The sequence below is a fragment of the Microcebus murinus genome, chromosome 6, assembly GCF_040939455.1.
Source record: "Microcebus murinus isolate Inina chromosome 6, M.murinus_Inina_mat1.0, whole genome shotgun sequence".
NCBI lineage: Eukaryota > Metazoa > Chordata > Mammalia > Primates > Cheirogaleidae > Microcebus > Microcebus murinus.
The window spans coordinates 21,118,433-21,133,022 of record NC_134109.1 but is presented as its reverse complement, the minus strand read 5'-3'; the positions used below and the strand labels follow the sequence as shown (position 1 = coordinate 21,133,022).

General features: G+C 37.4%; 1 long non-coding RNA gene and 1 pseudogene across 1 annotated transcript in view; one reads left to right on the top strand and one right to left on the bottom strand.

Moving 5' to 3' along the window:
• The window catches only part of LOC105867926 (uncharacterized), a 473,857-nt gene that overhangs the window by 185,217 nt on the left and 274,050 nt on the right, over positions 1-14,590 (top strand). The gene's annotated exons all lie outside the window — the stretch shown is intronic.
• Positions 13,024-14,553, bottom strand: LOC105867922 (cytosol aminopeptidase pseudogene; annotated as a pseudogene).

Below are 14,590 nucleotides of genomic sequence, written 5' to 3'. Positions count from 1 at the left end.
TTTAGTCTAGCTAAAAGTTTGTCTATTTTATTTATCTTTTCAAAAAAACCAACATTCAGTTTTATTGATCTTTTGTATACTTTTGGTCATAATTTTATTTATTCTGCCTTGATTGTTATTATTTATTTTCTTCTACTAATTTGGGGTTTAAAATTTGAGAAAGGCTATTTTAATAGGGACCCCACACTTAATTAGACCAGACAGAAATTTTGACTCCTCCCTCTAGTTCCTCTTCTGTCACTCTCTGCCCAGCCCCATTCCCTTCTTTCCTTCACTCCTTTCATACACTCCATCAGAAAGTTTTATGATATCTACCTCCTATGTATATTATAAATCCATCCATCTGTATCATTCTTCATGATAACCCCTTTCTATTGCTATGTTTATTACAGGAGGGTTATCTGTCAAGTATCCAGCCATGTAATATGTTCTCATTATATTAACAGTGGCTGAATGCTTTCTGGACATCCCTTGTATATGGCCACTCATTACTAATTGAAATCATATTTCTATACTTTTTTTTTGTCTTTTCTCCTTCTCTCCCTCTTGCCCAAACTAAAAGGTAAAATCCTTTGGAGGAGGAGCTTGTCTGTCTTGCTCACCTCTGTATTTTAGTCACCTAGAATGATGAATGGTGTGGAGAAGGTGTTCAAAAACATTAGTTGAATTAATAAATGAATTTTGAGTTTTTTTTCACTTATTCAAACAATGTCTATCACAAATTAGTGTGAATAATTAGTGAGCTGAGACTCAACAATGGCTTCTCTCTGGGTCATATATTCTGATATGGAGAAATTATTTCACACTGAAGAAGGAATTTCCATTCTGAGAAAACATATTAATAATATTAATAATAAATTAATAATAAATTCTGAGTATAAAGAGATTTGGTTTCATACCCATATTTAGTAACATACCAACTATGTGACTCTGGATGTTTTTTAAATTTGGGTTTCAGTTTCCTCATCTGTAAAAAGGAGATTTACATACAGGTTATCTACCATATGTCTTCTTGATTGAATATATTCTATGAAAAATGTTTTGCATACCCATCTCCCTTCCTCATTTTTCAATAATTATCTGGTACACATCAACTAATAAGCCATTTGTGTTCATGTGTTTCTGCTACCAGGTGTCATGTTAGCAGATTTTAATCAATTATAATTTTTAATTGAAGCTTTATATATTTAATTATATAATTTTGAGCTATCCAGGTTTAATTCCACCCAAATTGCATCAAGAAACTGGGACACTATGAAAGATAATTGGCAAAGAGAAAAAATAGTATAAATAAAAATTTTATATGCACTAACTCACATATCCTATTCCTATATCCTAGATATGGTTTTTCTCTATTTATTGACCTTATTAACAAAATAAACTTAATGTAGCTCACATGTACATGGACTTCTGATCATTTAACCTGCAGTTAAAAAACAAGTTTTCAAGCCTTTGTACTGAAGTTTCTCTAGAATCTTGCTCTATTTTAAAACACATAAATATATACATACATAAATATATACATTGCCTTTAATGGTAGCAAATTAAAGATAAGTCTATTTAAGTAACCCAATAATGAAAGATATTGATATAAATGAATTTATTCATACATTTAAAAAAGTATCTAGGGCTTCCAGACAAAGTAAAGAAACAGAGGCCAAATTTATTTCTCCACATAAAATAACTAAAATCCAGACAAAATTTATGAATTTTCTATTTTTGAGACATTAGGCAACAAAGAACAGTGACCCTAGAGACATGAGACCTGGGGGAAACAAACAAGATAAGCCCTAAAATGATCCAAGACTATTGTCTATTGAAGGCTTCAGGCTACCGCTCAGGGCAGGGGAAGCCTGTGAGCAAAATGAGCCTTGTGAGTTGAAGAGATGGATCTGGGAGTCTGGGGAGGCTAAGGGAGCTGGAAAGGTGAGCTCTACAGAGACAGGACCTTCAGAGATCTAAATAAGGTCCCCATCAAGTCTTCATCTAAGTATTGATTATTACATGTGTGAGGAAACTAGCCAAGGCTGGGGAAATAACTATCCAAGATGATTAGAGGAAAGAGTGCTCAGAACTGACATAGGGCCAGAAACAGTTCCTGGCCCATTAGCTAGAGTGGAAAAACATCATAGTTCATGGTACATTGGCGAGAATACTCAGAAAGGTTTTGCTTCCATGGTGGGATAAAATTGGACCTAGCCTAAATGCTGCTATGTTACCACATAACAAAGCTTAGAAGCAGGCCTGAAAATTGATTCCTAGTAACCTAACTTTGTCCCAGAACTAGGCTCAAGAATATTTATGGGAATATCAAAGTATCTAGGACTCAACAAAATTCGTAATTGTAGCATTCAATCAAAATCTATGAAGCATGTGAAGAAGCAGGGAAATATGACCCATAATGAGAAAAAATCATCTATCAAAACCAACCTCAAAATGTCACAGAAACTGAATATATATTTTATTTTACTTTTTAAAAAAATTTTATTATGTATATTTGTAGCTTATGACATGATGTTATGGGATACATGTAGGTAGTAAAGTGGTTACTATAGTGAAGCTGATTAACATATCTATCTCACATAGTTACTTTTTTTGTGTGACAAGAGCAGCTATAATCTACTTATTTAACAAACATCCCTAATACAATATAACTTTAGCCCTCATTTGCACATTTGATCTCTAAACTTATTCATCCTACTTACCTGCTTTTTTGTATCCTTTGAGCCACACTATTTTGTATTTTGAAGAACCTAGAGATAAGATTGAAGATATTAAGTAAGGATATAGAAGATATAAAAAGACTCAAATTAAACTTCTAGTCATGTAAATTATAATGTTACAGATGAAAAACTACCCTAAATTTGATTAATAGCAGGTTAGATATTGCAGAAGAAAAGATAAGTGAGTTTGAAGACATAGCAAAAAACACTATCTGAAATGAAACACATGAAGAAAAAGCCAAAAAAAAAAAAAAAAAAAGAATGGAAAATGATCAAACTGTAGGACAACTTTAAGTGGGTTAATATATGTGTAATTGAAGTCTTCAAAAGAGAGGATAGAATTAAGACAGGAAATTTTTTTAAGAAATAATGTCTCATAATTTTAACATTTGAGGAAAACTATAAACCCACAGATAGAAGAAGTTCAAAGCACTAGAAATCCTAAGCAATTATAATTAAAATGTTTAAAATAAGTAATAAAGAAAAATAATTTTGAACAGCCAGGAAAAAATGCATTAAGAACAGAGATGCAAAGACAGTGAACTTCAAGTCAGACGCAATGTAATCAGAAGGCAGTAGTGATATCTTTAAAGAGCTGAAAGAAAGAAAAAACAAACATAGAATATTATACTGCTATAGACTGAATGTTTGTGTCTCCCAAAATTCATATGTTGAAACCTAATTCCCAATGTGATGACATTTGGAGATAGACCTTTGGGATATGATTAGGCTGTGAGAGTGGAGCCTGAATCAACGGGATAAAAAACCTCAGAGAGCTCCCTGGCCCCACCTGCCATGTGAGAACACAGCAAGATGATGGCTGTCTATTAACCAGTAATGTGCTCCCTAACGGGCCCCTGAATCTGCTGGTGTCTTCATCTTGTCTCAGCCTCCAGAACTGTGAGAAATAAATTTCTATTGCTTATAAGTGACCCAATTTATGGCTTTCTGTTATAGCAGCCCAAACCAACTAAGACATACCTACCAAATATCTCAAAAATGAATGCAAAATAAAGACATTTAAGACTTTAAAAAGGTGAAATAGTTTGTTACCATTAGACCTGGACTACAAGAGATGTTAAAAAGAAGTCTTGGAAAATAATTCCAGAGCAAAATCGAATACAATGCCCATCAATAGACCTACACCTATATATACTCCATTGCGTTTTTTTTATTTCAGAATATTATGGGGTTACAAATGTTAAGGTTACGTATATTGCCCATGTCTCCTCTCCCCCCTCGAGTCAGAGCTTCAAGAGTGACCATCCCCCAAACATTGTGCATCTCACTCATTATGTTTGTATATACCCATTCCCTCCTCCCACCTCCCACCTATCTAACACCTAATAAATGTTATTCCTATATGTCCACTTAGGTGTTGATCCGTTAATACCAATTTGCTGGTGAGTACATGTGGTGCTTGTTTTTCCATTCTTGAGATACTTCACTTAATAGAATGGGTTCCAGCTCTATCCAAGAAAATACAAGAGGTGCTATATCATCATTTGTTTCTTAAAGATGAATAGTACTCCATGTTATACATATACCACATTTTATTAATCCACTCATGTATTGATGGGCACTTGGGTTGTTTCCACAACTTTGCCATTGTGAATTGTGTTGCTATAAACATTCAAGTGCAGGTGTCTTTTTTGTAGAGTGTCATTTGATCTTTTGGGTATATGCCCAGTAGTGGAATTGCTGGATCAAATGGTCGATCTACCTGTATCACTTCAAGGTATCTCCATAGTGCTTTCCACAGAGGTTGAACTAGTCTGCAGTCCCACCAGCAGTGTATGAGTATTTCTATCTTTCTGTATCCACACCAACATTTGTTGTTTGGGGACTTTTTGATAAAGGCCATTCTTACTGGAGATAAGTGATATCTCATTGCAGTTTTGATTTGCATTTCCCTGATGCTTAGAGATGTTGAGCATTTTTTCATATGTTTGTTGGCCATTATTCTGTCTTCTTTTGAAAAATTTCTGTTCATGTCCTTTGCCCACTTTTTGATAGGGTTGTTTGATTTTTTCTTGCTGATTTTCCTGAGTTCTAAATAGATTCTAGTTATCAGCCCTTTATTGGATGTGTAGCTTGCGAAAATTTTCTCCATTCTGTGGGTTGTCTGTTTGCTCTCTTGACAGTTTCTTTGACTATGCAGAAGCTTTTTAATTTGATCAGGTCCCATTTATTTATTTGTGTTGCTGCTGTGATTGCCTTTGGGGTCTTCTTCATAAATTCTTTGCCTAGGCCAATGTCTAGAAGAGTATTTCCAACGTTTTCCTCTAGAATTCTAATAGTTTCACACCTAAGGTTCAAGTCTGTTACCCAGTGTGAGTTGATTTTTGTGAGAGGTGAAAGGTGTGAGTCCTGTTTCAGTCTTCTACATGTGGCTATCCAGTTTTCCCAGCACCATTTATTGAATAAGGATTCTTTTCCCCAATGTATGTTTTTGTCTGCTTTGTTGAAGATTAGATGGCTATATGAGGATGGTTTTATATCTGGGTTCTCTGTTCTGTTCCACTGGTCAATGTCCCTGTTCTTGTGCCAGTCTCAAGCTGTTTAAATTACTATAGCCTTATAGTATAGTTTGAAGTCTGGTAAATTGATACCTCCTATTTTGTTTTTATTGGCTATGATTGATTTTGCTATATGGGGATACACTTCTATGGTTCCATACGAAGTGTAAAATTATTTTTTCTGTATCTGTGAAAAATGATGATGGTATTTTAATAGGGATTGCATTGACTCTGTAGGTCACTTGGATAGTATAGACATTTTAACAATGTTGATTCTGCCGACCCATGACCATGGTATGTTCTTCTACCTGTTTACATCCTCTGCTATTTCATTCTTCAGTGTTTCATAGTTCTCCCTATGGAGGTCTTTTACCTCCTTAGTTAAATATATTCCTAGGTACTTTATTTTCTTTGTTGCTATTTTGAAGGGAATTGAGTCTTTGATTTGGTTCTCACTTGTACTGTTGTTGGCATATATGAATGCCTCTGATTTCTGTGTATTGATTGTGTATCCTGAGACTTTTCTAAATTCATTTATCAGATCAAGGAGTCTTTGGGTTGAATCCTTGAGCTTTTCTAGGTATAATATCATGTCATCAGCAAAGAGTGAGAGTTTGATCTCTTCTGCTCCCATTAGGATGCCCTTAATTCTGCTCTCTTGTCTGATTGCTGTAGCAAGGACTTCCAGCACTATGTTGAATAGAAGTGGAGGTAGTGGGCAACCTTGCCTTGTTCCAGTTCTAAGTGGGAATGCTTTCAATTTTTCCCCATTCAGTATGATATTGGCTGTGGGTTTGTTATATATGGCTTGTATCATTTTTAGGTAAGCCCCGTCTATGCCTATTTTGTTGAGTGTTCTTATCATAAAAGGATGTTGAATTTTGTCAAATGCTTTTTCTGCATCTATTGAGAGATCATATGGTCTTTGTTTTTGCTTTTGTTTATATAGTGAATTACATTTATAGATTTGCATATGTTGACCCATCCCTGCATCCCTGGGATGAAGCCCACTTGGTTGTGATGAATTATTTTCTTGACAAGCACCTGGATTCGATTGGCTAGGATTTTGTTAAGAATTTTTACATCCATATTCATAAGGGATATTGGTCTGTAGTTTTATTTTTTTGTTCATCTTTTCCTAGTTTTGGTATCAGGGTTATATTCACTTCATAAAATGTGTTGGGGAGGATTCCATCCTTCTCAATGTTGTGGAATAATTTCTGCAGGATAGGCACCAGTTCTTCTTTGTAGGTGTGGTAAAATTTGGGTGTGAAACCATCTGGTCCAGGACTTTTTTTTTTAGGAAGGTTTTTTATTGCTGTTTCAATTTCAGTACTTGATATTGGTCTGTTCAGGAATTCTATTTTTTCCTGGTTGAGCCTAGGGAGGCTATATATTTCTAAGAAATTGTCCATTTCTTCCACATTTTCCAGTTTGTGTGCATAGAGGTTTTTGTAGTATTCATAAATTATATCTTGTATCTCTGTGACATCCATTGTAATTTCTCCCTTATTGTTCCTGATGGAGCTTATTAGAGATTTTTCTTTTCTTCTTTTTGTTAGTCTAGCCAAAGATATGTCAATTTTGTTTATTTATTCAAAGAACCAACTTTTTGTTTTATTAATTTTCTATATGCTTTCCCTGTTGTCAATTTCGTTTACTTCTGATTTGATCTTAATGATTTCACTTCTTCTGCTGGGTTTGCGTCTGTTCTTCTGTTCTTCCATGCAAGACCTGGGTGCACGAGATCTGGTCTGCAGGTCTGACCTCTGGGCCCTGGAATTCACTTTGTGACCCCACCAGGGAGAGGAGCACCAGTCTTAATTCACCCATGGGGAGCCCAAGCTGGGTTGATGTCTCAGCTTCAGGGTCTGCCCCGTTGTCCTGGAATCATCAGGCCAGCAGCACCTGGGAGGGCTGGTGAGTAGGGAGTTCATGGTCTGAGTACCCCTCAGTCAGCTCTAGGGCCCTAGAAAGGAAGGTCCTGTTCCCTGGAGATGCCTCTGGCTGGTGGTTATATTGTCTCTCTCAGCAGCCGCAGATAGTGAAAGGAGAGGGGAGAATGTAGTAATATGGTGCCTGCCAAGCGGCTTGGGTCTATGCACATGAAGGGTGCCCTGAGGGAGTTGGGAGCCTGGTGCTGTGTCTTCTACAGGCTTACCGCTCACTGGCAGTGGCCATCTCTGGGCTGGTGTCGCAGGTCTCTCCAACCGCTGGGCAGCCCACCAGCAGTCCGAGATGCAAGAGAGGGGAAAGTTAACTGCCCCACCTACTCTTGCTGCTGGTCTCCAAGCTTCTCAAGGGTTAACTTCTCCCAGTTCTCCTCCATAACCTCCTCCAACCCTCATCTGATGTATGCTTGACTGCTTACTTATTTCTTCTACTCTCTTCTAGAATCTGTCTTTTTTGCAGATACACTCTGGCTGGCAATGTTTCTTGTCCGCCATCTTGATCCGCCCCCCCCAGTTATTCTCTCCATTGTGTTTTAACAAAGATGTGAATGTAATTTAGTGAGTCAGGATAGTCTTTTCAACAAATGGGACTGTAACAATGGAACATTTATATACAAAAACAAAACAAAACTTCCACCTATATCTTGCATAATACTTAAATATTAATTCAAAATGAACCATAGATATAACTCTAAGACACAATCATAAAACTTCTATAAGAAAATACAGGAGAAAATGTGGTTTTTGATTAGACAAAGATTTCTTAGAAAGGATCCAAAAACACAATGCTTACAGAAAAAAATTGAGAAGTTAGTCTTCAAAATTAAGATAAGCCATAGACTAAGAGAAAATATTGGCAAGTCATATATGTGACAAAGGAATTATATCCATAATATATAAAAATTCTCAAAATTCACTAATAAGAAAAAATATATTTTTAAAAAAATAGGTAAAATGTTTCAATAGACACTTTACCAAAAAATAAAAAAAAGATACAGGCATGGAAAATTAACACATAAAAAGGCATTTAACCCCATGAGTTATTAGGGAAATGAGATACACAATGATATACAACCACATACACACCTCTTAGAATGTTTGAAATTAAGAAAAATGAGGAAGATACCAAGTGTTGGCTAGAGGTTGAAGAAGTGAAACTTCTATACACTGGTGGTGGGAATGTAAAATGATAGTACAGCCAGTTTGGAAAACACTTTGGTAGTTTCTTGCATAATTCAACAAATACCTACCGATACCAAATGATCCTGCCATTCTACTAAGGTATTTACCCAAGAGGAATGAAAACATATGTCCAAATGTTCATTTGTATGGACATACAAAGACTAGGACATGGAATTTCATAGCAGCTTTTTTTGCAATAACTGCAAATTAGAAACAACCTACCCATTCATCAACAGGTGATTGGATAAAGAAAATGTTGCATATATGTACAATGGAATGCTATTCAACAATGAAAATGAATAGACTATCGATACATGCCACAACATGAATAAATATTCATAAAAAAGTTAATATATTAGCTCTGTGACTGCTGTGCTTAAAAGGCCCTGCTTACAAGCGTGGTCTTTGGCTGTTATCTGGGAACTTGGATTTTGAGAGGGTTCCCACCATTCCCAGAGCTATTAAGAATGGCTCAGTGTACTTAAACTGTTTTTGCCAATAGTGTTGTTCATGCTACACACTTGCTTTCCTTCTGGGAGTCTGGAATTTTGGACTATGACAGGTAGAGGCTGCCCCAGTCACTATCCCCAGTAAAAACCTTGGACACTGAGTCTCTAATAAGATTTCTTGGTAAATGATATTTCATATGCATTGTCATAACTTGTTGCTGGGGGAATTAAGTGTGTTCTGTGACTTCAGTGGGAGAGGACTCTTAGAAGCTTGAATCTGATTTCCTCTGGACTTTGCCTCATACACCTTATCTCTTCACTGGTTGTGCTTTGTATCCTTTTAGTGTAATGAATCATAGCCATGGGCAGGACTTTATGCTAAGTCTAAACCCTGTGAGTCCTAGAAAATTATTGAAGATAAAGGTGGTTTGGGGATTCTTGACACAATAAATCTCAAAAACTATGTTGGCCGGGCGCTGTGGCTCACGCCTGTAATCCTAGCTCTTGGGAGGCCGAGGCGGGCGGATTGCTCAAGGTCAGGAGTTCAAAACCAGCCTGAGCGAGACCCCGTCTCTACTATAAATAGAAAGAAATTAATTGGCCAACTGATATATATATATATAAAAAAAAAAAATTAGCCGGGCATGGTGGCGCATGCCTGTAGTCCCAGCTACTCGGGAGGCTGAGGCAGAAGGATCACTCGAGCCCAGGAGTTTGAGGTTGCTGTGAGCTAGGCTGACGCCATGGCACTCACTCTAGCCTGGGCAACAAAGTGAGACTCTGTCTCAAAAAAAAAAAAAAAAAAAAAAAAAAAAACTATGTTTAGTGACAGAAGCTAGACCACCTTTCCACACTAAAAAAGTACACGGTATGAATCCATAGTATAAAATTCTAAAGTATAAAAACTAATCTATAATGATAAAGAAAATAAGTTGTTTCCTGAGATGCTGAGGGGGGTGGTGAGAGTGGGAAGGATAGAACAAAAGAAATAGAGAAAGGGGCATATGAGAACTTTTAGGGTGATGGGCATGTTCATTTTCCTAATTGTAGAGATGGTTTAATGAGGGTATACATATGTTAAAACTTATATTGTACAACTTAAATATGTATAGTTTATTGTAGATCAATTATATGTGAATGAAGCCATTCCTTTAAACAAAAGTACATAATACTTTCTATATAATAATTAATATGTTAAGTGCTTTATACGGATTGTATCATTTTGTCTTCATAAAACCTTGTGAGGTAAGCACTATTATTATTATTCTCAGGAGATTGAGTCTTAGATAAACAAGTTACTAACCAAAGCACACAAAGTCAGGGAAAGAGCCTAGACTTCAATCCAAGTTTTGCACAATTCCAAACGTATTCTTCATCCACTATTTTATCTTCTATAAATGAATAATTGAGAAATTAATTTTGTTAATTATTTTAAAATTTCTTATCTAGAAAGATCTTCCATTGACATTTCAGCTCAGGGGTTATAGGACATCATTATTTCCAATTTGTATCCTTTGGCTCTTTGGCCTTTTCAGTGTAACTGCCTTGTCATGATCGCCTCAGGCCTTTGGGACAGCTGAGGCCAATGGCTCCTGCTACAGAATTCACATACTTGAACTCTTGGCTCACCTGAACTTGAGGTTTCCTACTTTCATCTCCCTGCCGCTTCCATCCTTGATTCTATGCTTCAAGCTCTAACTCCTGTTTCAGATTTCCTATTGAATTACTGGCTTATTTGGTCTCTTTTTTTCCTGACTAATTATCTTTCACTCTTTCCACTTATATTTTGACTATTGATTCCATGGGATCCTTGGCAATGCCAGTACCCACTGCTCTGGGTGCGGAAACCCTCTTTCCACCAGCCCAGGCCCTGATCACTCCATGGGTTAAGTTAAACTCCTATCTCCAGAGAAGAAAAATCAGACACTGAAGTCAGTGAACCAGGGAAACTTTCAAAGATTAAACAAAAATTAAAAAATAAATAAATAAAAAGAGCATCTGCTGTTGTGTTTTGATGTATGTGACTTATCACTGTTTAGAGCTGTGCTGTACATCATCTGCTATTGTTACATTTGTCATATCAATCAATCAGAGGTAATTATGAAGCTGCCAACTCCATCTTTTTCATTTAGCAAGGCCATCTAATTCTGAAACTATTAATAACCTTCTTCTCTCTCTTAGTTTATCATTCCTCTTTTCTCTGCTTCTTTTCCCACCTCCTTATTGCTGGTACTGATATGGCTTATGAGACAGTTGTGTGTAGAGGATGTTAAATATTAAACAATATTGGTTGCACCCATTTGAAGTCATAGGGAATTATTTTCATAGGGTGCCTAGGATGTGCATTGTGCCATAAATTATGTAAGGTTTTTCAGATGGAGAAATGAAGATCATTTTCTTAAGGTGTGGACCTGAATATTATTATTGGATTATGTAAGAAATAGTTTCAATGGTATAGGAGAATTTGGTCTTTTCACCAAAAATTTCATGTCATGTTATAGTCTGGCAGTCTGTCCAGAAATCAGAGAGTTGACATTTAATTTAGCTTTCTCACATCTATTATACTAAGGAATAATAGTGAAAACAAATTTTTGCTTTGTTAGCATTTGGGATTTTCAACTGGCATCTAAAATTATGCTTCCAAAAGCCTCATTTCTGTGGAGCCAGAGAATTTAGATGAGAAGGCCAAATGTTAAGTGTGTGCTTATACCCCAGCTGTAAGTCTTTCTCTGCCCTGTGATCTGCTTCATTTAATGGATTTAATATAGGAAGGGAGGGATGCAAATTCATGGCAGCTTACAGAAAAGAGGGGGCAGGAAAACACTTGAATTTTATGACGAGATTTGTTGATCAGGCCAAACTGTCTGTCAGGATATTTCTTCCCCCCTTTCTAAAGAGAAAAATTAGGAATTTAATCATTTAGTGCAGCAAGAGAATTAGAAAAGGGTCCATGTAATTTAAAAAAAAATCTATTTGTATTTGTATAAGCCACCTTAGATACTTTTAAAAATTGAAATAATACATACATAATAGGTATATGAACTCAGAAAATTTACTTAATCTCTTAAACCTGCAGCTTCCTTCTCTATAAAGGGGAGATGATAAGTGGGGGCCACATTTAGCACTGCTCAGGATTTTGGGCCAATTTATTTTGGAGGGAGGAAGTGGGAGTAGTTGCACAAAATTAATAGATGCTTAACTTTTTAAACAGAGGATAATAGAGACAATAATAAGGATAGTTTTGCCTTCAAGTTACAGAAACCCAACTGAAACTGACTTATGCAAAAAGTAAGATTGGCTCATGTACCTTTAAAGTTCATGAGTATATCTCATCAGTCAAAAGTTGATTGAGGGGCTCAAATGATGCCTTCAGATTTGATTTTCTCCTTCTCTGTCATTTATACTTTGTCCCACATGGGATTCACCCTCAAGCACTCTCTTTCTATAAAGTGGTCCCTGGAAACTCCCTGCTTACATTCAGGTGCCTCTCAATCCAACTGAAAAAGAGGCAGATTCTTTCTTCCCTAACAGTTTTCCCAAAAGTCCCCAAATTAAGTTTCACTGGACCAGCTTCTGTCATAACCCTGTAGCCATGGGGAGTCTTGACTATGATTGATCAGGTTTGGGGCATATATTTATGTCTGGAGCCAGAGTGGAGTTACACCATTCAAACTACGTGGACTAAGAGTGGTGGAGAGATTCCCCAAGGGAATATGTGGGTTATTTTTTCTAGAAGAAGAGGGAACAGATCCTGGATAAGAGTTAATAATAGCTGACAATTATTAATTGTCATAGTGCATAGTAGGCACCAGACACTGATCTGATTGCCTTACACATATTACATTCTTTTTTTTTCACAGAAAGTTGGATTTATCATTTCTCACAACTGCACAGTGACTTTCAGTTTGCTCACATTACTAGCATTATAAATCTGAAATACAATTTTGCTTCTCAATTAAAAACATATACTCTGAGAATTGATTAGGAAGTTTTATAAAAATTAATCATCACTGATAGAGTATCTAAAATATCCTTGCCAAGCAAGACATTCACTTTACCTTTATAAATCTTTGCATAAAATGAAAAATCAAGGCATATAAATTTCATTGGGGTTCTAATTTTTAAATACCATCCTTTGTTTCCTTTAAAAGATTTTCATCCATTCATTCAAAAATCTTTTGAAGCTCAACTGTCCAATTTAAGACAGAATAAAGAAATGTCTGAGCATCTGAACTAAGCATTCTCTTGGCTGAGACCCATTAAGAAACTGTATCAGCGTTCTCGTGGGCCTTCTGGTCATGCCTTTCTGCAGATAGGGAACCTCATCTTTGTTGGTCATCACACCTGCTATGTCTAAATGTGCCCACATGGGATGAGTCACAAATTCTTTCAGGAATGCTGCTGCTGTACATGCTCCTCCAGATCTTTATTTTCCAATGTTATTAACATTAGCAAGCTGGCAATCTATAACTTGTCTTGTATAATGTTCAAAAAGAGGCATCCTCCAGACATGGTCCCCTGTTTCAATACTGGCCTGAAATAGTTTCTTCCAGAGCCAGGATGAATTGGTAAAGACCCCAGTGGCACCTGACCCCAAAGCTACGTCCATGGCACCTGTTAAAGTGGTGGCATCGATAATGACCTTGGGATTGTAGGTGTGCGCATAACAGAGTGCGTCAGCCAGTATGAGCCTCCCCTCGGCATCAGTGTTATTGACCTGTATGGTCTTCCCGTTTCTGGCTCTGCCAACATCCTCAGGCTTGTTGGCCTTGCGGCTGGGCATATTTTCACAAAGAAGGGCCAAACCTATGATATTAATAGGCAAATCCAGCTTTGCAGCAGACACGATGGCTGAACATATACTTTCAGCTCCTCCCATGTCAGCCCTCATGAGGTCCATATTTGCAGAAGCCTTGATGGAGATACCACCACTGTCAAAAGTAATTCCCTTCCCGACAAACACCAGGGGCTGTTCACTTGTGTCGGGGCTGCCTGTGTAGTGAATTTCCAAGAAGACTGGGGGCTTGTCGGATCCTTTAGCCACACTTAGGAATGATCCCATGGCCTGATCCTCAATCCAAGATTTGGGTCTGATATAGACCTCTGTTTTACTACTAGCACTTTTGAGATTCTTCTCAATAATTTTGGCAAATCTGGTTGGCGTCATCTCATTGGCTGGGGTCTCCATCGAGTGGCGTGCCAGGTTCTGCCCAGAAGCAAAGATGACTTCTTTCTGCCAGGCCTCTTGGTCCCTGCTTCCGTAGAGCTTCGCCGACACAGCTGTCTTTTTTTTTTTTTTTTTTTTTTCTGCTTTAGGTCATCATATTCATAAAGACTGAGCATCGAGCCTTCCGCAGCAGCCTGGGCATCTCCACAGGCATCCACCCCCACGGAAGCCAGCTCCAGGTCTTGAGCCTGCTTGCACCCCACTGCAATAGCAGCTCTGATGTTTTCTTTGCCTTCATACTAGTTTTCCTGGTCGTCAATTCCAGCTCCCTTTTTCAAGGCCAACTAGCACCACGCTGGGGAAGTCCTGATGCAGTCCATAAAAGGTCCAGATCCTGCCTGCCTTTGGAGGTGGTCCAGATATGTTCAAAGCTTCTCTCAGCTTTCCAGCTACCAGTTTATCAAAATTGTCTCCTGCGCTTGTAAACTGTGGCATATCATCATCTTTTTCCTTGGAATAGATTTCTAACACAAGGCCCTTCGTCATGTTTGCAGTGGCGAGAGCTGAGCCCCAGAAATGCCTCACCCCCAGACATTGG